Here is a 24,463-nt window from a genome sequence, read left to right as displayed (position 1 = left end):
TCTTCTTTGTAGAACTTTTTTGTTGTGTGAAGAAGAAGAAGAATTTTCAGCCTCACACCTTGTGTGTTCTCTTCTAGGGTTATGTGAGTGTGTGTGTGCTTGCAAGAGCTCAAGCTCTCTTCTCCCCTGCATCTTTTCATGGTATCAAAGCCTGGTTCGTGCTAAGAGCAAGAGAAGCACAGGAAGCGGTACGAGGGTAAGAGCTTCATCTCCTCTTCCCGCTTTGTGCTAGCTACTACACCCTTGTCAGGAGCTCTTCAGAGGCACTGGCAAACGAACTTCGTTTGAGAAGCTTTCTTCATGGGAGCAAAGCTATAAGGGAACTATACTATCTGTTGGGACCACTTTTTCGGGTTGAAAACACGTTTTGGGTTTCAATTCGCAAACATTCACCAGCACTGCGGGTAAGTTTTGATTCTCTGCAAAACTCTGTTTTTGGAACTGCAGGAAGGGCAATTGGTTGTGCAGACACTGTGTGTGCTACAAAGAAGTCTCAAAGTTTCCATTGGGTGTATGTATGCAAAGTAAGGTCACATTAGGGGAAATTTGGGCTCATTTTTGGGCCCTCTAAGAAATGCCACATCATTAAAAAAAATGGGGCCATGGTAAATTTTTTGTAAATCAACTCCAATTTTTTCGGAGGTTACATATATAGAATCTACTCTTCAAGATCTTTCCCATTGATATACATCATGATGGGGTTTGGACATGACCCATGGAAGATGTACAAAAAGTAGGTTCAAAAGTGATGATGTGGACCATACAGTAGCCTTTAAACTTGATTTTGAGGAAAGTGGTATACCTTGGGCTTAGCAACTCCAAATGTTTCGGAGTTTGAAATTATAAGATCTACTTTTCATGATCTTTCTAATGATATGTCATATGATGGGGTTTTAGCATAAGGTAAGAAATGCTCACCGTGGTCCCCATTTTCAAGGCAAAGATGGCAAAAAATCCCTTAGAGGGCCCAAAAATGAGCCCAAATTTTCCCTAATGCTAGTTGTGACAATTTGGGTGCAGTATAGTACCTCTCTACAGAGAATACAACAGTTTGTGCAGGTCAAGCAATGAAAAGATGCAGGGGAGAAGAGAGCTTGAGCTCTTGCAAGCACACACACACTCACAAAACCCTAAAAGAGAACACACAAGGTGAGAGGCTGAAAATCTTCTTCTTCTTCACACAACACTCAACACACCATATACAAAGATAAGAGTACACACCATATGAAAAGGTACTCAACCAAATACATACTAGGGTTCTCTATAGTGTGAACCCAACTAAATGAGCTGGCGCTATAACTATGCCAGTCTCTAGAATGGCTGTCACACAACCTGTCATCCCACTGGCCGCATATCACCCATGATCTCACCAACCATGCCAGTGGTGTAAGTGTGGGGCCTATCCCCCAGGCGGGTCATTAGTGTCCACCGCCTCACTAGATGAGCTCGATATCTCAACACTCCCCTTGAGCTCAACTCCATCTCATGTACACCAAGCAAAGCCCTGAATCTGCGGAGCTTCTCTGTACCCAATGCTTTGGTGAAGATGTCAGTGACCTGATCTTGTGTGCTGACATAAACAAGGTCAACATCTCCTACCAAAACCTTCTCTCTCACAAAATGGTAGTGGACCTCTATATGCTTCGTGCGAGCATGAAAAACTGGGTTCCTGGCCAACTGTATACTACTAATGTCACAGAAAATGACAACTTGTCTATCCACTGATAGACCCAAATCTGTAAGCATCTTTCTCAACCAAGCTACCTCACTCGGTCTCTGTAGTACTGGATTGAGCAACCGTAGGCTGCTTCTTGATACTCCAAGTCACAGCAGTACTCCCCAAAGAAAACATGAAGCCACTAGTAGATCTTCTATCTGAGATACTACCAGCCCAATTAGCATCTGTGTACCCATGTACACATATCTCTGTCCCAATTTCATAAAATAGTCCACAATGCAAAGTAGGCCTCACATACCTCAATATGCATCTCAATGCATCCAAATGCGGCTTTCGAGAAACCTGCATAAACTGACTCACCAACCCAACAGCATAGCTCAAATCTGGCCTGGTGATCGTCATGTAGATCAAGCTTCCTACTATGCACCTATACATAGTAGGATCCTCCAAAATCTCTCCTGAATCTACACTCAACTTGCCATTGTGATCCAATGGCACTGAGATAGGCTTACAGCCTGTCATACTATACTTGGACAACATGTCCAAGCCATACTGTCTCTGCAGTAATCCAATACCATGTGGTGACCTAATCACCTCAATGCCCAAGAAATATCTGAGCTCCCCCAGATCCTTCATCTCAAACTTCTGTCTAAGCAAGATCTTTACATCAAAGATCTCTGCATCATGGTCCCCCGTAATGATCAGGTCATCTACATAGATGACAACAAGCACAACCCCTCTATCACTGTGTCTCACATATAGCGAGAAATCTGCATTGGCTACATGAAAGCCAATAGTGATAAGATATTCAAAATCTTGTCAGACCATGCTCTTGGTGCATGTTTTAAGCCATACAAGGCTTTCTTCAACCAGCAAACATGCTCAGGGTGACTCACATCCTCATAACCAGGTGGCTGCAACATATATACCTCTTCTTCCTGCAAATCCCCATGCAAGAATGCATTCTTTACATCCATCTGATGTAAAGACCATTGCTTTGACGCAGCCACTGCTATCACAACTCTCACTATTGCCATCTTGGCAACTGGGCTGAAAGTTTCCAGCTATGCGGCATATTCTTCTCTCCCATCAATGCTCGCGCAATCTCAGCAATGTGCCTGTTTTTTCGCTCAGCAACCCCATTTTGGTGCGGAGTGTATCTACATGTAAACTGTCTCCGAATACCATTCTTCTCAAAAATTCAGAGAACTCATTGGAGAAGTACTCTCCCCCTCCATTTGACCATAGGCACTTTACATATTTCCCTGTTTGTTTTTCAACTATAACTTTGAAATTCTGAAAATGAGTGAACACCTCACCCTTCTCCTTCACGAAGTATACCCACACTTTCCTTGTGTGGTCATCAATGAATGTCACATAATACCTGCAGCCTCCCATAGACATGGTCTTCGTAGGACCCCATACATCTGAATGCACATCATCTAGTGCATTTCTGCTCACACTTCTGTCACGTGGAAATACATGCTTTGTTTGCTTTCCAAATTAGCATGCTTCACATATTTTCTGCATACCTTCAACTTTAAACTTTGGCAGCCCTGTCACAATTCCTTTAGTCTGCATAGACTTCATTCTCTGCACATTCACATGTCATTCTTTTATGCCAAATGTCTGTGTCTGCAATAATTCATGAACCATTTGCAAACATCGTAGCACTCACTTCAGGCATGTTTACATTCAATGTAAACATTCTACCCACTCTGTTGCCTTTTACAACCAACCTGCACTTGTCTTTCAAGTCTTCAACATAACAACCATCAGGATTCAACCGAACCTGCAAACCTTGCTCAATCATCTGGCCAACTGAAACTAGATTCTTTGTTATGTTCGGAATATGAAGTATAGTGCAAGGTACTTCACTTTGCCATCCTGCATAGACAATGGCACATCTCCAACATGGGCAATTGGATGAGCAGTGTCATCCCCTGTTTCCACAAAACCTGGTCTTTCAAGGTTTTTTATCTCCTAGAACCACTCCCCATGACTTGTCATGTGGTTCGAAGCACCTGAATCAACGTACCATACATCATCTTTATGTGCTGCTTCAACATTTTCAGACATGGCATTAACAACATGCTACATAACAAACAACCTTTCATTATCCTCATTGTTTTTGCTCGAGGATGCATAGTTGTTTTGCTGCAATTTCCCATTTTGCATGTAAGCTTGCTTCTTATAACAATCTCCCTGCACATGTCCAGGCTTACCATAATAAAAGCATTCACGTGTATCATTATACTGCCTTTGCTAATTTCCACAACCTCTTTGACTCCCCTTGCCTCTGAATTGGCCTCTTCCACCTGCGTGTTGTTGTTGTTGTGAATTCTGGGACTGTTGTTGTTGCTGCTACTACTGGCCATAATTCTGATTACGTGTTCGGCTACCTCCTTGGCCACGTCCACGGCCTCCTCTACCTCATCCTCTTCCTAAATTTGTGTAGAAGGCCTGTTACTCTGAACTATTTTTGTTTTGTGAAGACTGTTAATCTTCACCCAAGCTCTTCTCGTCTATAATCAATATAGACACCAAATCTGTGAAATTGGGAATGTTTTTCCGAGTCTGAATAGACGTCTTGAACGCCTTGTATTGTGGCCCGAGACCACGTAGACAGACTTCCACCTTATCATCATCATCTACTGACACACCAATAGATGCAAGGGATTCCACAATACCCTTGATCTTCAATGCATAGTCATTCACAAGCATACTCTTTTTCTCCACAGTATGAAGTTCATTCTTCAACTGTATCTTTCGTGCCTTGGTATTGGTTTTATAGAGTTTTATCAAGGTGTCCCATGCCTCCTTGGGGGACTTGGCATCCTATATGTGCCCAATCATGGTGTCCTGTATACTGATAGAGAGAGCTAGTACATAACTTTTCTGGCTCCTTGGTTCCAATCCTTGAACTCTTTCACATCTACAGCAGTCGGATTGATCTCCGATATCTCCGGTGCCTCTTCATGGGCTCACCTTCTATGTAGTCCCAGTAACCCTTTCCCATCAGGAAATTTGTCAACCTGAACCTCCAAGCATGGAAGTTTTTCTTATCAAGCTTCTCAGCAACAATCTGGTTTATGCCATCATTTGACATCTTACCAGATACAAAAATTTGCCAGAAACAGCACTCTGGTTTATTTTGCACAAACTGCTGTATTTTCTGTAGGGCGATACTGTACTACACTCAAATGTCACAACCAGTGACCTCAATGTGCATACATACACCTAATGGCTGTTGACCTCCTTGAAGCACACACAATGTCTGCACAACCAATCTATCTTCCTGTAGTTCTTAAAATAGAGTTCTGCAGAGAATCGATGACTTACTTGTAGTGCTCGAAATCGCCTACTTTCCAAAAAATAGAGGTCCTAACGCGCCTGAAACAGGTTTTCGGCCCAAAAAATTTCTATCTAATAGGACAATATAGTTGCCCTATAGATTTACTCCTGTAAAGATAGCTCCTCAATCAGAGATCATTTGCCGGTGCCTCCCGTAGAGCTCCCGACAAGGGTGTAGTCGCCAACACAAATAGGGAAGAGTAGATGAAGCTCTTACCCTTGTACCGCTTCCTATGCTTCTCTTGCTTGCAGCTCAGCCCTTAGCATGAACCAAGCTCTGATACCATGAAAAGATGCAGGGGAAAGGAGAGCTTGAGATCTTACAAAGCACACACACACACACTCACAAAACCCTAAAAAAAGAGAACACACAAGGTGAGAGGCTGAAAATCTTCTTCTTCTTCACACAACACTCAACACACCATATATACAAAGATAAGAGTACACACCATATGAAAAGGTACTCAACCAAATACATACTAGGGTTCTCTATAGTGTTAACCCAACTAAATGAGCTGGCGCTATAATTATGCCAGTCTCTAGAATGGCTGTCACACAGCCTGTCATCCCACTGGCCGCATATCACCCATGATCTCACCAACCATGCCAGTGGTGTAAGTGTCGGGCCTATCCCCCAGGCGGGTCATCAGTGTCCACCGCCTGAGCTCGATATCTCAACAAGCAAGAGTGCTATTGATTGCTGGTAAATTTGTGTTGTAGAAAAGATGTCAAATGATGGAATAAACCAAATCATTGTAGAGAAGCTTGACAAGAACAACTTCCATGCTTGGAGGTTTATTGACAAATTTCATGATGGGAAAAGGTTACATTGAAGGTGAACATGAGGAGGCACTAGAGATATCAGAGATTAATCCAACTGCTGCAGATATAAAAGAGTTCAAGGATTGGAATCAAGGAGCAAGGAAAGTCATGTATTGGATTTCTATCAGCATACAAGACACTATGATTGGGCATATACAGGATGCCAAGTCACCTAAGGAGGCATGGGACACCTTGGTGAAGCTGTATGAAATGAACACCAAGGCATGAAAATTTCAATTGAAGAATGAGCTTCATACTATGGAAAAGAAGAATATGTATGTGAATGATTATGCTTTGAAGATCAAGGGCATTTTGGAATCCCTTGCATCAATTGGTGTTACTGTTGATGATGCTGATAAGGTGGAAGTGTGTCTACGTGGTCTCGGGCCACAATACAAGGTGTTCAAGATGTCTATTTAGACTCGGGAGAACATTCCCAACTTCACAAACTTGGTGTCAATGAAGAGAAGAACTTGGTTGAAGATCAACAGTCTTCACAAAATAGAAACAGTTCAGAGCAGCAGGCCTTCTACACAAGTGCAGGTAGAGGACGAGGTAGAGGTTGTGGACGTGGCCAAGGTGGTGGCCGAACAAGTAATGAGAATTATGGTCAGCACAATAGTCCCAGGATTCACAACAACAACATTCATGCAAGTGGAAGAGGCCAGTTTAGAGGCAAGGGGAGTCAACGAGGTCGTGGAAATTGCAAAGGTAGCATAATGATACACGAGGCTGTTTTTACTGTGATAAGCATGGGCATGTGCAGGAAGATTGCTATAAGAAGCGAAGTGACATGCCAAATGGAAAAGTGTAGTAAAACAACTATGCATCCTCTAGCAGAAATAATGAGGATAATGAGAGGTTGTGTGTTATGCAACATGTGGTTAATGGTGTGTCTAAAAATGATGTAGCAGCATGTAAGGATGATGTATGGTATGTTGATTCAGCCGCTTCGAACCACATGATAAGTCATGGTGAGTGGTTCAAGGAAATGAAGAGTCTTGAAAGACCAGGTTTTGTTGAAACAGGGGATGACACTCCTCATTCGATTGTCCATGTTTGGGATGTGCCATTGTCTATGCAGGATGGTAAGGTGAAGTACCTTGTAGATGTACTTCATGTTCCGAACATTACAAAGAATCTAGTGTTTAGGAGATGAACTTAGGAGGATTATTATTTTGTCATATCATATGTAACCTTAGGGAAATCAAATGTGACTTTTGGGATCTTAGGAGAAGTTGGAATGTCTTTTGGCATTGGTGGATATAAATCGGCAGTTATGTTTGTGCGCAAGAAAAATGTAGACGGATGTAAGCAGAACTGTGTTTTGGGCAATGAAGAAGTCATCAAGTTTGTCAATTTGTCGGTTGTTTGATGTTTATGTTTTTGAAGCTTTAACAGTAATGTTTATCAGTCTCATTAATGGAAAGTGTTCCTCTCTTTATAGTACTCTGTACAATGTTGTTCATCTTTGTTTTTCTTAGAGAGAATGTGGAAGTTAGAGTTTTTTGTCAGATCAGAAGTCAGGTTATTTGTCATCCTGTTCAATCTGCTAGGAAGTTACACTAGTTTACACTAGTGATCACGGTGCTTGACGGGTTGTCATGGTCGAGTTCATTTTCTTCTATGAGATTGATGAGTGCCAAAGAGGTTACAAAGTAGTTGTTTGGGATGACGTTTGGAATGCTTTCAGAAGTTGTATGATTTCGACGGCTGTTAAGTTTCGACCTGGAGGATTTGGTAAGACCATCTCATCCTTATTTTACAAGATCAGTAGTAAGGCAGCAAAGTACACAGCACGAGGAAGATGACCAAAATCAGATATTGCAGGAAGGAGTGTGAAGAAATTGGGATGCAAAGTGGTAGTTCCGAGGAAGAATCGGAGCCAGATACAGAAGAATTCGACGAAATGGAGGAGTATGGTGGTGAACCATCACAAAGAGATGTGTTAGAGGAAAATAGGTAGATAATTCCGCAATTCATAGGCGCAGCAGTATTACAGCAGGCATTATTGTCTAGGAGGAGATTGCAATTTGATCCTTTAACAGTAGGGAGAAGAGTAGTGTTGGAAGCACCTCGACCACCATCACCTTGGTCAGCATCATCATCATCATTAGCATCGACACAGGCAAGGCAGTTATCCCCAAATACGCTTCAAAACATGGCGACGGCTAGAGCGGATTTACGCGTCAAGTTTGGGACCTTTTCGGGAAATTCTAAAGGAGACCCTGATTGCCACGTAGCTCAATTTAAGACAAGATGGCAGGCCAGAGGATTTGATGGAGTATATGATGCGCAAGCTAAGATGCATCAATTTGAGGCAACATTGGAGGGCAAAGCCATGCAGTGGTTTTAGCAATTTTAATGCAGGACATTTTGCAGATTACAATGTATTGAGGAATGGATTTTTGAATTGGTTTCGGAAGGAGAAGACTCCAAATGAAGTGCTTTCCAAGCTTAGGGACATTAAGCAAAAGAGGATGTTTGTGGAAGATTATGCACAGAAGTTTAATCAATATCTGAATAGGCTCACGAATGCGAAGAGACCTACGGATGAAATGTTGGCGAGATATTTCATGAATGGGTTGCACAAAGAGCTACGGAATGCAGTAGCAGGTGTGGATATTGCAGCCGGTCTGGATGCATTGGTGGACACTACCACAAGGGCAGAAAAGAGATTTGGATTATCAAATCCAAGTTCAGTACGGAAGAGCTCCAGGGATAAGAAGAAGAAAAAGTCAAACGGGAAGAAGAAGAAGTCAAAAGATGATAGCAGTGAGGATTCAGAGGAGGAGTCAGACACAAATTCAGACAGTTAGGATTCAGAATAGGATAGTGAGGATGATTCAAACACTGATTCAAGTTCAGATGAAGATGGTAATAGAAAGAAGAAACACAAAAAGAAATCTAGTAAGAAGTCTAAGAAGAAGGTGAAGGATAGTTCGGTTGAAAAGATGGTAGAAAAGAAATTGAAGGAACTGGGAGTCAAGTAGTCAAGCAGTAAGACAACTCACTGTGACATTTGTGATAAGGATGGCCATAAGACAAAAGACTGTTGGTATAATCCAAATTTTAGGGGAGTAATCCCTGAAAGGACACAGCAAAAGATTCAGCAGAACATGGCGCAAGCCAATGGAGTTTTTCTAGAAGCTTCAGGATAACAGAGATCATTTAAAACCAAGGATGGCAAAGGCAACAGCAGCCATATTCAAATTGGAGACCACCATTCAACTCTGGAAGACCACCATTCAAAGGAAATTTCAATCAAGGAAGTCGACCAAGATTTGGCGGATGGCTAAATTTCAGACCATCATGGGGAGGAAATTGGGGTCAGCAACAACAAAGTTGGCCACAACAACAGAATTGGAAACCACCACCTAATTGGAATCAGCAGGGGCTGGAATCCGCAAGGTTAGAATCAGCAAGGGTGGAATCAGCAGGGACCTAGTGAGCAGTTACCTCAGTTACTTGCACCACTTGCACAACAAGGAGAAAAGGATAAAGCACCACAAAGTAATTTGATAGAAGTAGAGATTCCTCAAGATCATGGGACAAATCAGGTATCGATAGATTGTTCTCTTGAATGTGATTGTTCTCAATATCGGCTAGAGGATCCGGAAGTGATGGTTGTTACACGTGCTAAAGCAAAATTAAAACCACCTTTGGATTAGGAAGAGCAGAAGGATGTTCATGATGAGGCAGCAGAAGAGATTCTGAAAGCACAAAAAGAAGATCCGATTCCGAAGGGAAAGGTGAAGTTACTGAAGAAGGTGGAGAGTAATGGGAAAAGTCAGAAGCATTGTTTCAGGAATTGCTAAATACCCCAATGCATTTCACACTGGATCAATTGCTTTCGTTGGTTCCAATATTCGGCCCGCGAGAAAGTCAAAAGTTCCAGAAATTCGAATGAATTGGAGCAAAGTGTGGGGAGTTATCACATCAGTCCTGATGATGTTGATTTTATTGTTCCAACTGTTCTCAACTAGAGTTTGATGATCGAATGTTTTTGGATGTTTTGCTAGATGGCGGTTCTGGAGTATTCTAGAGTGAATATTTTGTCAGAAACTGAATTTTTGAAGTTGAAAAATGCAAAGTTGGAACCAACACCATTTCAAGTGAGGATGGCAGATCACCAAAGGGTTCAACCAATTGGAATGCTTAGACGCCAATCTCTCAAAGTGCACAGATTACAGTTTCAAGCAGTTTCAAGCAAATTTTGTTGTCTTAAAGATGCAAGGGAATGCCTATACAATGTTGTTGTCTTAAAGATGCAAGATGCAGGGAATGCCTATACAATGTTGTTGGGAAGGCCATGGTTTAAAATAGCAAAGCTCAAGCTGGATTGGGAAAAGAATGAAGTGATATTGAAAAAGGGGAAGAATTTGGTAAGATTTTCAATGGGTTCTAGGAAGAAGTTGTCGATGTCATTGAAGCCGATGATGGCTCAGACAATGAATTTGGCAGAAGAAGTCGAGGATGATGAAGAGACCTGTTTCTTGGCGGCCGGCTAATCCGATTGTAGTTCCTATATTTGAAGTAGATGTGGAATGGATTATTGATCGATATGCCTTGCAGGAGGAATCAAAGATGGTGTCTAGTCAACCTGTGGAGAATGGTTCAGCTCAAGATTAGACGGAGAAGTCAGATAAGGGTGTCCAAGATAACCTGAAGGAGGGTACGGATTGTTTAGATGGAGATGTTGCACCAAAGGAGGCAATCAGTCGAGAGCAAAGTTTTTGTATAACAAGTTGATGGACAAGATTTCAAGAGTCAAAGAAGATGATCTGCAGGATCTAAATCTGGGATCAGAGGAAAATCCGAAAGTAGTCAAAGTCAGTGTTCATTTGAATGAGGAATTCAAGGAGGATTTGAAGGAATTGTTACAGAAATTCATTGATGTGTTTGCTTGGGATTATTCTGATTTGAAGGGTATGGATCCTGAAGTGTATAAGCATCAGATCAATTTGAAAGAGAACGCAGTTCCAGATTCAACAGAGGTATCGGATGAATCCGAATTATGCCAAACAAGTCAAGGAGGAGTTGGATAAGCTTGTGCAAGTTGGTTTCATAAGGCCAGTGGATCATGTGGAGTGGTTGTCACCAATTGTAGTAGTGCCTAAGAAGTCAAGAAAAATCCATGTGTGTGTGGATTATAGAAAATTGAATGCAGCAACCATTGCAGATCCATTCCCATTGCCATTTATTGATTCAATTCTGGATGATGTAGCAGGACATGAGATGTATAGCTTTCTTGACGGGTTTTCAGGGTATAATCAAATCCGAATGGCTGAAGAGGATATAGCAAAGACTGTATTTATTTTACTGAATGGGGAGCATTTACTTATACAGTTATGAGTTTTGGTCTCAAGAATGGACCACCTTCATTTTCAAAAGCAGCTTTCAAAACTTTTGAGCCATATGTGACAGAGTTTATGCGGATCTTTATGGATGACTTTTTAGTGTTCAGAAAGAAAGTTAAGCATTTGGAGTATCTCAGGAAGTGTTTTGAAAGATGGAGAATGTTTAGAATGGCCCTAAATCCACATGTGTGCTATTGCAGTTCAAAGAGGGAAATTGTTGGGGCATATCATCTCGGAAGAAGATATGTCGATTGATGCTGATAAGATCAGTGCAATTGAGAAAGCAACAGCACCTGACAACTTGAAGGCAGTTTCAAGGTTTATGGGTCAGATTAAATGGCATAATTGATATTTGAGGTATTTGGCGGATGTTAGTGCTCCATTGAGTCATTTGACAAAGAAAGATGTGGAGTTTGTATGGGGTGAGGCTCAGGAAAAAGCATTCCATATCATGAAGAAGATGTTGGTAGTATCTCCTATTCTCCAACCACCAGATTGGGAGTTACCTTTTCATGTATTTGTAGATGCATCGGATATGGCTATTGGAGCGGTTTTGATGCAGGAGAAGATTCGAGGATGGTTCCGCGACCAGTCTATTATGCCAGTAGGATGTTGAAGCCAGTAGAGAAGAACTACACCGTTACAGAACGAGAAGCTTTAGGGATGATTTTTGCATTGGAAAAGTTTAGGCATTATCTGTTGGGGAACAAAGTAGTCTTTCATGTTGACCATCAGGCACTGATATTCTTGGTGAAGAAGCCAAAGCTGGAAGCAAGACTTTCCAGGTGGATGCTTTTGCTATGCAGGAATTTGATTATACAGTGTTGCATACTCCTGGAAATAAGCATGCGGTGGCGGATTATCTTAGTAGGCTGGAGAATTCACAAGAGACACCAGGAGTGTCAGATCAGTTTTGCCAAATGCGAAATTGTTTCAGGTGGAAGGTCAGTCCTTTGATAATTGGTATGACGAAATGTTGAAGTTTTTGACAGATGGAGTGTTACCTTCTAATATGACAATGGATCAGAAGAAGAAATTTGCCTTGAGGAGTAGGCCATTTCGGATTGGATCATTATATAGAAGAGGAGCAGATTAGATTATTCTCAGATGTGTTCCAGATGCAGAACAGAAGGCCGTTTTGCAAGAGGCACATTGCGGAATGGCTGGAGGACATTTTTCAGGAGAAATTACAGAGCGGAAGATTATGCAAGCAGGTCTATGGTGGCCATTGTTGTTAAGAGATGCACACAAGTTTGCCAGAGAATGTGTTCAATGTCAGAAAATTGGTCAACCAACTCAGATGGATTGGATGCAGGATCACCCAGTATTACCACTTGAACCGTTTTAGAAATGGGGTCTAGATTTTGTTGGACCAATAAAGCCAAAGGCTAGGAGGACAGGAGCAAGATATATTTTGGTTGCAACAGATTATGCTAAAAAGTGGGTAGAAGCAGTACTTTGAGGGACAATAAAGCAGCAAGTGTGGCCAGGTTCCTCTTCTGTAAGAACATCATGACTAGATTTGGATGCCCAATTGAATTGGTGTCAGATCAGGTTGTTCATTTTTTGAATTCAATCATTGAGGAGTTGACATCCAGGCACACACATCCAGGCACACATGACCCTCCACAAGAAATCTACCCCATATCATCCACAAGTAAATGGACAGGCTGAAAGCACGAATAAGGTGTTGGTGAGGATTTTGAAAAAGATTATTTCAGATAACAGATCAGACTGAGATGATAAGTTAGATTCAGCATTGTGGTCATTCAGAACAGCATACAAAGTGGCAATGGGTATGACACCTTTATAATTGGTCTATGAAATTGATGCAGTTGTTCCGATGGAATATGTGATACCTAGATTGAGGCTAGCTGTTCAGCATAGATTGAGTCCAGAAGATTCAATTTTGCATCGCCAAAGAGTTGCTAAAATTAGAGGAGGATAGGATTTAGAGTGCATATGCAGCAGAAATTGGTCAGCACACAGAAGACAGGCATGGATGGCAAGTCAGGTGAATTTCAAGATCTTTCAGAAAGGTGACTAGGTAATGCTATATAATTCAAAGTTGGGGCCACACCGAGGCAAACTGAAGCTTAGGTATTTTGGGCCATATCAAATAGTGGAAGAATTGGGCCAAGGAACATTCCGATTGAGGGATGTGTTTGCAACTCTGATTCAGAAGCCAGTTAATGGGTTCAGATTGAAGAAGTTCTTTGGGAGAATTCTTGAGATTCTTGAATGGATGAATAAAAAAAGCTAAGGACATTTGAGTTAAGTCTGTGGGTGTTGACTTTGAGGAGGAAGATAAATCAGTGTTGGAGTTTGAAGAATGTCGTTCAGACATGGATTGTGGATTATTGGGAGTTGAAAGCGGAATCGAAATACCGTGTTGTTAGTCAGCATGTCATGTGCAGGGTTTTTGCAAGAGGAATTGTCAAACAAGGAGTCAAGGCAGCAGAATTGCAAATATTCGAAAGAACAGCACTCATGAGGACGAGGCCATCCCATTGCCACGTGTGAGATTTTCGGTGGTGTATGTTTTTTGAGAAATTTCAGTCTGCATGTGGTACACTGAACAAAGCAAAAGGAAATGATATAAGTGCATGGGCATGGTGTGACCATCCGTCTCAAATCAGCTTGTCCAGGGCGATGATGTTTTCAGAAAGTCTGAGGCAGAAGCAGCTTGCGCTCACACAGGAGCACACAAGTGAGTCAATGACTCAAACAAGGTCGATGAAGACTGCCATGGAGGAGCTATTGCAACCGAGAAGGGAAAGTGTCCAAATCATTTAGGAGAGTGAGGAAGCTAATTCGAGAGGAGAAGATAACCCGGAGGAGATCAATGTCAAAGAGGGATTCGATGTGCAAGACAAAGAAACCGAGATATGGCTCAAGCGAATTGGCTTGTATGAGTTTGCATGCTTACCATGGGCGGCATGGGAAAAGAATGAGTTCACAAAGAAGCAGCTGTGTCATCTAAGGGAGAACGCAGGATACATCACAGATGACAAGGAGGTGGCGCCAAAGCTTGTGGTGGCGGAATTTTTTGGGTGCCGTTCATCCAAACACAGAAGCTGAAGAAAATCTCTGATGCTCTGATGCGGGCCGAGTTTGGACTCCCGAAGGGCACAAGGTCATACTATATGGTGAGGAATACAGACAAGCTGAGGAGTACCCATCTATTTTGGTACTTAGACAAGGTATGCATTCTAGCTAAGACCGCCTATATGTCAAAGGAGGCGTTTGCACCCCTCTACAATGCAGAGAGAGGGATGAAGATGGATTGGGGCACTTTCATCTATGACAAGATGTAGTTAGGGGAAGCACGTGATAAACGTAGGTTACCTTCAGTGGGAAAGTTAGCACCCTACTTAGCGGCAATCTTCAGATATGCGTTGCAGGTGCCCATTGTTTCACCGATGTCCCATCAGGGTTTAGCAGAAGCGCAGAGCAGATGACGGTGGGGGAAGCGAAAAAAAGAAAGCTAGAGTGGGAGCCATCGGCATCGGACAAGGGAAAGTCTATTATGCGGATTAACTTGAAGGGACCGAAGTTAAGTCCTCCACAAAAGCAGAAAGAAGGGGGTAAGTTCAGTTTCTTTCCCCAATTGCCAAGTGTTTCAAAGCCGGATGCAAAGACAAGGACTATTATAGTATTCCCTAAGAGGTTTGGGGAAGTGTCAGGGGAGCAGACCCCAGTGTGACGGCATCACAGAAGTTTACACCATTTGTCATAAGTGCGAGTTCGAGTTTTCCAGGGATTTTTTCAGTGTAGGATGCAATTCAAAGCCTATTTGATTTGAATCGGTTCATCAAGAACCAGGAGGCTATGCTCTTAACACTGGAAGCTCGAAAATTGGATACTAAGCAAGTTGATGTGTTGGAGAGAGAAGTGCAGAAGCTACAGGACAAGTTGGAAGAAGCAATGGAGGAGGAGAAAAGCTTGCAGGAGGAAGTGGAGCGTGTAGGAGCTGCGATGCAGGCCAAATATGTAGAGCTTTTAAGCGCTGCGCAAGATTTCGGAGTGTGGGCGGATGGCCTAAAAGCAGCCACAGAGTCTCAATTTCAGGAAATGGAGGAGAGGATCACTCAATTGATCACAGACAATAACTTTTTGCTGAATCGATTGACACCCTTGGTGGAGATGGAAAAGGCAGCCTTAGATGGGCAGGCAGTTACTAGAGTCCCGTTTTTGCGGAAGCGAATGTGGATCTATTGAAGAAAGAGGTGTTTGATTACACTCAAGAGTTATGGAGGCACATGACTACCATTTTTCAGGAGCATATGTCAATGCCAATAGACAAGTTCAAGTCTTGGTTCGAAGCAGCAAGTGAGGAAGTGCTGAGGAAAGAGAATCGAGAGCTGAGGAGTACTGTCGCAAAGTTGAAGAAGCAGCTGGAGGCAGAATGGAGTGCAACAATGGACCATATGGCAATATTACGGGATGAGACACCTGATAAACAAGATGATACTGCAAAAGGCAAGCAAGGTGAGTCTTTGGTGAAAACTATTGTTTTAAATGTTCAAGATGATGCAGAGCCAGATGCAACAAAAGGCAAGGAAGCAGAAGTCGGATTGGGTGCAGTTGGATAAAAGTGTTGGCAAACCTGTGGATAAGGCAGAAGGTTTGACGGATCAAGGGATTGTGAGTCCGAAATCAGCCTCTAGCTCAAGCCACTGGATTGTGCCAGGTGTTTAGGGGATGAACTTAGGAGGATTATTATTTTGTCATATGATATGTAACCTTAGGGAAATCAAATGTGACTTTTGGGATCTTAGGAGAAGTTGGAATGTCTTTTGACGTTGGATATAAATCGGCAGTTATGTTTGTGCGCAAGAAAAATGTAAACGGCGGATGTAAGCAGAACTGTGTTTTGGGCAATGAAGAAGTCAGCAAGTTTGTCAATTTGTCAGTTGATGTTTATGTTTTTGAAGCTTTAACAGTAATGTTTATCAGTATCATTAATGGAAGCTGTTCCTCTCTTTATAGTACTCTGTACAATGTTGTTCATCTTTGTTTTTCTTAGAGAGAATGTGGAAGTTAGAGTTTATCAGATTAGAAGTCAGGTTATTTATCATCCTGTTCAATTTGCTAGGAAGTTAGACTAGTTTACATCTGGTTTCTGTTGGCCAGATGATTGAGCAGGGTTTGCAGGTTCGGTTTAACCCTGATGGCTGTTATGTAGAAGACTTTAAAAATAAGTGCAGGTTGGTTGCAAAAAGAAACAGAGTGAGCAGAATGTTTACATTGAATGTATATATGCCTGAAGTGAGTGCTGCAATGTTTGCAAATGGTTCATGCAAATGGTTCAGGAGTTGTTGCAAATACAAACATTTGGCATAAGAGAATTGGGCATGTAAATGTGCAAAGAATGGTAGACTAAAGAAATTGTGACAGGGCTGCCTAAGTTTAAAGTTGAAGGTATGCAGAAAGTTTGTGAAGCATGTCAATTTGGAAAGCAAACAAAACATGTATTTTCACTGACAAAAATGTGAGCAGGAATGTGCTAGTTGTTGTGCATTGAGATGTATGGGATCCTACGAAGACTATGTCTATGGGTGGCTGCAGGTACTATGTAACATTCATTGATGACCACACGAGAAAAGTGTGGGTATACTTCATGAAGGAGAAGAGTGAAGTGTTCACTCATTTTCAAATTTTTAGAGTTATGGTGGACTGAAAAATAGATAGGAAAGCATGTGAAGTGCCTAAGGTCAAATGGAGGGGGAGAATACTTCTCCAATGAGTTCTCTGAATTCTTGTGAAAGAATGGCATTCAGAGACAATTTACATGTAGATACACTCCATAGCAAAATGGAGTTGCTGAGCAGAAAAATAGGCACATTGCAGAGATAGCACGAGCATTGATGGGGCTGAGAAGAATATGCCACAAAGCTATTAGGTTGAGGCGATGTCTACAGCAATTTATATCATGAACAGGACTCCTACTGTAGCCAGACATGATGTAACGCCAAAGGAGAAGTTTACTGGCAAGAAACCTGATTTGTCTCACTTGAAAGTTTTTGGATGTATTGCATATGTGCATGTGCCATATGAGTTACGTACCAAGCTGGATCCAAAAGTAGAAAAATGTGTGTTTCTTGGGTATTCCCTTGAGCAAAAGGGATATAGATGTTATAATCCTACTACACGTGAATTAAGGGTAAGCAGGGATGTTGTATTTGATGAGATGAGTAGTAGCTGGTTTGCTACTGAAAAGGATGTTGTTGGGGCTAATGTAAGTGGAAATGTGGTTGCACAAAATGCAAGCCAGCAATCATAGTCATTGAGTAGACCAAGAGAGTCCTCATCCAACGGTTCTATTTGATAGACCATGGAGTGGTAGGCTACGTCATAATACCAATCCTAAAAATGTAGTTGGTACATCACATAAAGGCAAAGAGAAAGTGGTTGAGCCCCTGGGTATGCATGACATTTCTGCAGGGCATTCTCTTGTTGATGGAGATTCTAGTGGCTCAAAGATGAGCCACTAGAAAGTGGTTGAGCCCCTGGGTATGCATGACATTTCTGCAGGGCATTCTCTTGTTGATGGAGATTCTAGTGGCTCAGAGATGAGCCTTGATGAGGAGCTTGGGATTCCAGCAATGAGGACACCTTGTGTGAAGAAGGCTATGGAAGCCATGAATCTAAAGTTACGAAGATCTGGAAGAGTCAAAAATCCTATGCAGAGATTGACTTATGATGATTATGTGGCACATCACTATGAGTATATGGCAAAAGTTGTGCAGGTTGTAGAACCCACATGCTTTGATGAGGTTATGTGAAATGTGTGTTGGGAGAAAGCTATGGATGAGGAGATGGATGAATCGTATGGAAATGAGACTTGGGATTTGGTGCCATTGCCTGAAGGCAAGAAATCTATTGGCTGTAAATGGGTGTATAAGGTGAAACATAACAGTGATGGTAGCATAAGTAGGTACAAGGCTAGATTGGTAGCCAAAGGATATGTGCAGACACATGGGATTGAGTATGAGAAGACATTTTCCCCCCCAATTGGCTGTAGCTAAAGTAGGTACAAGGCTAGATTGGTAGCCAAAGGGTATGTGCAGACACATGGGATTGAGTATGAGAAGACATTTGCCCCCCCAGTTGGCTGTAGCTAAAGATTGCAAAGATGGCAACTATGAGAGTTGTGATTACAGTGGCTGTAGTTGTCAAAAATGCATTCTTGCATAGTGACTTGCAAGAAGAGGTGTATATGGATCAACCACCAGGTTTTGAGATTATAGGTCACCCACAATATGTATGTAAGATTCGTAAGGCCTTGTATGGGCTGAAGCAAGCTCCACGAGCATGGCATGAAAAGATTGCTGAGTATCTTGTCACTATTGGTTTTCATATGGCAGATGCAGATCACTCTTTGTATATGCACAAGAGTGATAAGGATATTGTGATCATCACCATATATGTAGATGATCTTATTATTGGGGGTGACAACTTGGAAGAGATTGAGGATGTGAAAAGTCTTCTCAAAAGGAAGTTTGAGATGAAGGATTTAGGAGATCTGCGCTACTTTTTGGGAATTGAGGTCATTCGCACACCTGAGGGTATTTGGCTGTCATCACAGAGACAGTATGCATTGGAAATGTTGAGGTCATTCGCACACCTGAGGGTATTTGGCTGTCATCACAGAGACAGCATGCATTGGAAATGTTTTCCAAGTATGGGATGGCTGATTGTAAGCCAATCTCGGTGCCACTGGATCAAAATGACAAGCTTAGTGCGGATGCAGGTTATGTGTTGGAGGATCCCACTACGTACAAGAAGATTGTGGGGAGTCTGATCTATGTCAAGATTAGCAGGCTAGATTTGCTACACTGTTGGCTTAGAGAGCTAGTTTATGTAGGTTTCGCATAAACCGCATCTTGACAGTGTGCAACGCACACTTCAATACTTGAGGGCCACTGTTGATTATGCATTGTTTTATGCAGCACGTGTACCATTGGAGCTATATGGGTACACGTAGGTCTCTTCGCATATCAGACAAGAGATCTACCAGTGGATTTATGTTTTCATTCGGGAGTGCTGCTCTGACATGGAGCAGCAAGAAGCAGCTCACAGTTCCCTTATCGAGCATAGATGCAGAGTAGAGGAGCTGCAGTGGCAGCATGTGAGGTAGCTTGGTTACACAAGCTACTTGTTGATTTGGGGTTGCATGTGGAGAGAATGATTGTCATATATTGTGAAAATCTTAGCAGTATATAGTTGGCCAGGAACCCGATTTTTCATACGCGGACGAAACACATTGAGGTACATTACCACTTCATCAGGGAGAGAGGTGACATCAACTTGGCCTACGTTAGCACATAGGATTAGGTTGCTGACATCTTCACGAAGGCCTTGGGATCTGAGAAGCTCCGCAGATCTCGAGATATTCTTGGAGTTCATGAGCTAGAATTACCTCCACTCTCGACTTCAGAGCACATGGCTGCCTATGAACACTTCATGGACTTCCTTTGTGAGAGCAAGTTTCTAGAGTCCACACACTTGCACGTAATGTTCACTCGTGAGATCGATTGGATCTCCACACTTCGCCTCCATGAAGAATTATTTATGGACATGTTATCTTACATGAGCACCCACATCAAGCTGCACTCTACCTCTTTGGCCACCGATGGCAGATTGTGGGTGCCCTCCAACCTCCTAGATTACATCAACCACAATGAAAGGCCCTTCCAAAAAGCAGCTCAGAAGATTTGAAATAATGGCTATGAAATGTGGAAACTTCCTAGAGCTTGACAAGAAGCAAGTACGCAAGCTCAATAGAGGTGCCATTGGCCATCTCGCTTGCTCTCATGGCTGGCCTGCTTTGTTTTCTTCCTTTCAGAAGGAGAGGAGGAACAGGAGGTCTAAATGCCACAACCGCGCCTTGGCAGATTCATCCACAGACAAGGAAGAGCCTCAGAGTGTAGTGCACATAGGTGTCAATGAAAGTCTAATCATCGTAAAATAATTACCAGGAGGTGAGCTGGCACTCATAGAAAATCTGCGCCGCTTTGAGGCCAGTGGAAGGGGCATAAAAATTGAAGATGAAGATGACTCTGCCCCCTTCCTGAGATAGAGATTGACTCTCTATGTCCGATTGTGGTAGGGAAGGAGCTTTTTTTTTGCATGACATTGAAAAGTCATGTGGCCTCTGCCTGGATGAGTGCTTGAGAATGCTGAAGGTGAAGGCGGAGTTCCCATTCGACGACTCCAACACAGGTAACATGGAGGAGAACCTCCTCCCACTAACAAACGCGGTGGAGGAGATAGTGGTGATTGCTCTAGAGGCAACCATGAATGCAGAGCAAGCAAACGTCACCGAGGCGGAGTTCTAAGCAGCACAACAAAGTGTATCCTGCACAATTGTGCCTTGGACACCAACTCCAACACATAATATCGACGAGACGAATCCAATTCCAACATTGACTTGGAAAGAAAGGCTGATGTAGATGAAAATGATAAGCAAGAGAGGGTGCTAGAGATGGATAGTTTTGATATGCGGGGTGGAGGAACGTGATCTACTACAGGTCCATATCTGGCTCTTGCCCACTACATTGGACACCTCCCACCCAATGACTTTGTGATTATTCACAAAGAATTCACACCGGATGCCAGCTTCCCCCTTTTTCCATTGAAGACCTTCTCAAAGCAACTGTGTGTGGCCACTATTGGCCGGTCTATCAGTTTTGTAATCCTAATTAAAAATTCGTTAGTCATGATCACTTTTGGGAGTGGATATAGAGGCAATGTGCTTGCCCAATTAGGATTTGCCAAGTTGCTTGGCCATGACTCACCTCGAGAAATTGCCATTGTCATTTTAACTAGTGAGCTCCCCGTAGAGCTAAGAAAGCGACAAACCTCACTTTTGTAAAAAGTGTTCCGAAATCCCATATGTAACTTTTTATATCAATACAATGTAGGAAGATGCTTTTAAGTACATGTGTTTGATTTGTAATGTGAAAATATTTGCCATTTAATTTTAGCTGGTTTTCAAGTGAAATAAACATGTTTTGCCTTGACGACATGGCCAGAAATAAACGTTCAAATTTTAGGGGAAAAACTACATAAAATTTTAGAAGGGCCCGAGGGGAGCAAAAATGGCCTGCACGAGGCTCCCATACATAACATTTTTGCATCCCTCTAGCCATCATGATTTTGATAGCTTTATGCCCTCCAGTAGAATGAGAATAACTTCTTTAGCCCCTAATTAATCATATAAAATGGTGTGTCTTCAAATTTTAGGAAAAAAACTATAAAAATTTTTAGAAGGGCTAGAGGGGTGCGAAAATGGCTTATACGACATAGCATTTTCGCACCCCTCTAGCCATCACCCCTCTAGCCATCACAATTTTGATAGCTTTACCCCCTCCACTAGAATGAGAATAACTTATTTAGTCCCTAATTAATCATTAAAAAATGGTGGAAATTTAAAAAATACATTGAACAATATATATTTTCTTTATTTTGGAAAAAGCAGCCAAGGCCACCTTTTTTTGGTAATCAGTGAGCATGCAAAAAGATATTGAGAACCACATGAAGATGTACTATAATCTACAAGAGCAAGGCCATCCCTTTTGATCTCTAATTTATCTTAATTTTACAAAGGAAATCAAAAATTACATGCATTCTGATTTTGAAGGTTTAAAATCAATCATGTCCTGTATTTACATCATCTTCCTTCCATTTGCATTCTTCACTTTGGGAAAAGACCATTTAGAGAGACCAACTTCATGATGTATTGGGTTGCCTATAGAGCATCTTAATTCCATGATATTTCCATCCTAATGGCAATTTTGATCTACATCAAGTTTTAAGGGATTTAAGTTTTAATATTGATAAAAGCATTCAAATTTTAGGAAAAAACTACAAAAAATTTTAGGAGGGCCAAAGGGGTGCAAAAATGGCTTGTACAAGGCCCCCGTATACACAGCATTTTTGCACCCCTCTAGCCATCACGAAAATGGCCTATACGAGGCCCTTGTACACAACATTTTTCTACCCCATGCCCTTCACAATGATAGTTTATCTTGGATTGACACATCTTACAATTAAAAACTATGTGGGCTAGAAGGGTGTGAAAATGGCCATTGCACGAGGCGCAAAGGAGCCTTTTCGCACCCTTTTGGCCCTTTATTAAAATGTGATGGAAGATATATTACACAATTAAATCAAACAGACAATCAAATATATAAAAGGAAGATATAATACACATCGAAAATTCATTAATATCAACAGTTGAGACACATCGAAAATTGAGATACATCATTTTTCATTCCCCTTTTCTCCGAGAATACTACAAGCCAATTGCATATCCTTTACCATTATGGTGACCCACTTTGCATGGATGGCACGCAAGTTGGTGTCCTCAAATAGATTAACAAGATATGCTTCAGCGGCTTCCTACAAGGCCTCAAGGGCAACCGACTACATCTGACATTCCATCTTGTATTCCCATAAAATTTCTTTTCCCGTTCATGAGAAAGGTGCCCTCCGGATGAGAAGCTCTACAGACTTTTAGTAGTGTCGTATCTCCTAGAAAGCCCTGTACCCTAAGTGTCTCCTGTGGGCGAGGCCACGAGGAAGACAATCGGTGGGACGTGGTTGTAGGGGGCGAGGCCTATAATAGGTCGACTTCCTTCTCTTTCTTTCTTGGGCCGGTGCTTCTTCCTCTTACTCCCCTTGCTGCTCTTTCTCTTGCTCTTGCTCTTGCTCTTGCTCTTGCTCTTGCTCTTGCTCTTGCTCTTGCTCTTGCTCTTGCTCTTGCTCCTACTGCTCCTCTTGCTCCCCTTACTGCTATTTATGTTGTGTGTTGACGCGTGGCAAGGCCTTTCCCCCTACAATTGGGTGGTTGGGAATCTCCATGTGTGCCCATGTAGGCTCCTTGCAATGTCGATATCGGTGTCGGTGTCAGTTTCTATTGCGTTGCTATCTTCCATTAGGAGAAATATGGACTCTCCATTTTTTCCCTTAAGGAGTGAATAAAAAAAGATTGGCCTAACCAATGAGAGAGCTAGGATTCTAGATCCATGTAACATGGATCTTTTTGTTATATCTTTGCCCAAATCTCTTAGGATAATAAAATAATAGAGCCCATAACTTTAAAAAATAGAGAAATGTCAGATTTCATGTCATAAACTATTCTTTCATGTCAGATGTACCTTGTGGTCAGCACATGGAAGTTTGAAAACCAAATTTTATTTTTCTCCTTTTTTTATGTTTAACTTTTTACTTTCCCTCCTTTTGCATTTCACTACCTTTTCATTTCTCCCCTTTTTATAGCGGAATTCAATTTTGCCATATCTTTTGCACCTCTAGTTCTTTCTTTCACAAAATTTTACAGGTATGTTGTTCTCCACCATAGCTCTCTCCTCATAAAATTTCATCTCATTTGGACAAAACCTCTATGAGTTATGTACGTTTTCTCACATGAACTTTCTTGTCTTTGCACCACAAAAATAGCTATCTTGATCTAAAGTGGCATCAAATTCTTATGTGAGTAATGATCATATGTTTAGGGTTTGTCTATGTTTTGTCTTAATGTAAGATAGGTTTGTTTATGTTTTGTCTTGATGTGTTGTTTATTTTCACAGGAGCAAGGTTATGAGAAACAAGATTGTGCAAATCAAAGCAGTAAGTTGTTGTTTATTTCGTGTTGTTTTAATCTTTATTGGTTGTTATAATCTTCTCTACACCATAGATAACTATCTTGATTTTAAGTAGCATAAAATACTTGTGAGTAATGATCATAGGTTTAGGGTTTGTTTATGTTTTGTCTTGATGTGTTTATGTTCATTTCATAGGTTGTGAGCAACAAGGTTGTGTGAATCAAAGCAATAGGTTGCTCTTTATTTCTTGTTGTTATAATGTTTATTTGTTGCTTACAATCTTAACATAGATATTTATTAATCATGCAATCTAACTTTGTTAATTTGGTGCTTTGTTTTTTATCGTAGATGTCTTCAAGGAGGAGGAATATCACTAATATTCACACAGTGGAGGTGTTTAATAGGAGAGATGATGAAGGTAATTGGATCCCTGATCAATACAGTAAGTTAAATTGGATTTTAATGAGACCAAGTACTCATAGGAGTTTCAAGGTCAAGCTCAAAGATGTAACAGACCCCAATAAACAATGGAAAGGTAGAATCATAGAGTTTAGGAGACGTACCAATGGTATAATAACAAAGGCTTTCATTCAACATGTTTATATGCACAAAGAGATTTGAGTGCATCATGACAA

This window comes from Cibotium barometz, chromosome 5 (assembly GCF_041138505.1).
Source record: "Cibotium barometz isolate CiBa-2024 chromosome 5, ASM4113850v1, whole genome shotgun sequence".
In the NCBI taxonomy this organism is placed as follows: domain Eukaryota; kingdom Viridiplantae; phylum Streptophyta; class Polypodiopsida; order Cyatheales; family Cibotiaceae; genus Cibotium; species Cibotium barometz.
Note: the sequence above shows the minus strand (reverse complement) of the source record.